This window comes from Carlito syrichta, unplaced genomic scaffold, assembly GCF_000164805.1.
Source record: "Carlito syrichta isolate Samal-C Ts95f unplaced genomic scaffold, Tarsius_syrichta-2.0.1 Scaffold303674, whole genome shotgun sequence".
NCBI lineage: Eukaryota > Metazoa > Chordata > Mammalia > Primates > Tarsiidae > Carlito > Carlito syrichta.
In genome coordinates this window covers 198744-199279 of record NW_007247770.1, presented here as the reverse complement: position 1 = coordinate 199279, position 536 = coordinate 198744, and positions in this window count along the sequence as shown.

Below are 536 nucleotides of genomic sequence, written 5' to 3'. Positions count from 1 at the left end.
CCTGCAGGCCACATGCAACCCACTGAGGACATTTATCCGGCCCACCGGGTGTTTTTGCCACCACTGCCTGTCCTGCCTAGCAGCTGACTTGTCTGGGCCCGCAGTGTGCATGTGTGGAATGTGCATCTTACTCTCCGACTCCCCTCCTTCTCTCTGTCTCTTGACTCCTCCTCTCAGTCTTGGGTGTGATTGGATGAGTCACGAGCTTGCCTGTGCAGAGCCTGCTGCTGCCTGAGGACCGAGGTAGGAACAAGTTAGGATTTATTTTTTTTGAAGTTAGGATATCTTTTTTTTTTTTTATTTTGCAGTTAGTAGGGCCTTTTTTTGTGGTTAAGGGGGGTCTTTTATTTTCTGAAGTTAGGAGGTCTTTTTTTTTTTGCAGATAAGGGGCACCTTTTTTTTGAAGTTAGGAGAGCCTTTTTTTTGAAGTTGGTTAGTTGGTTGGGGGTGGTTTCTAGGTGGGTTGCATCACAGTGATAACGCAAATAGTCAGCGCTCAGTGCTAATGCAAATGGTCAGTGCTCAGAGGTAATGCA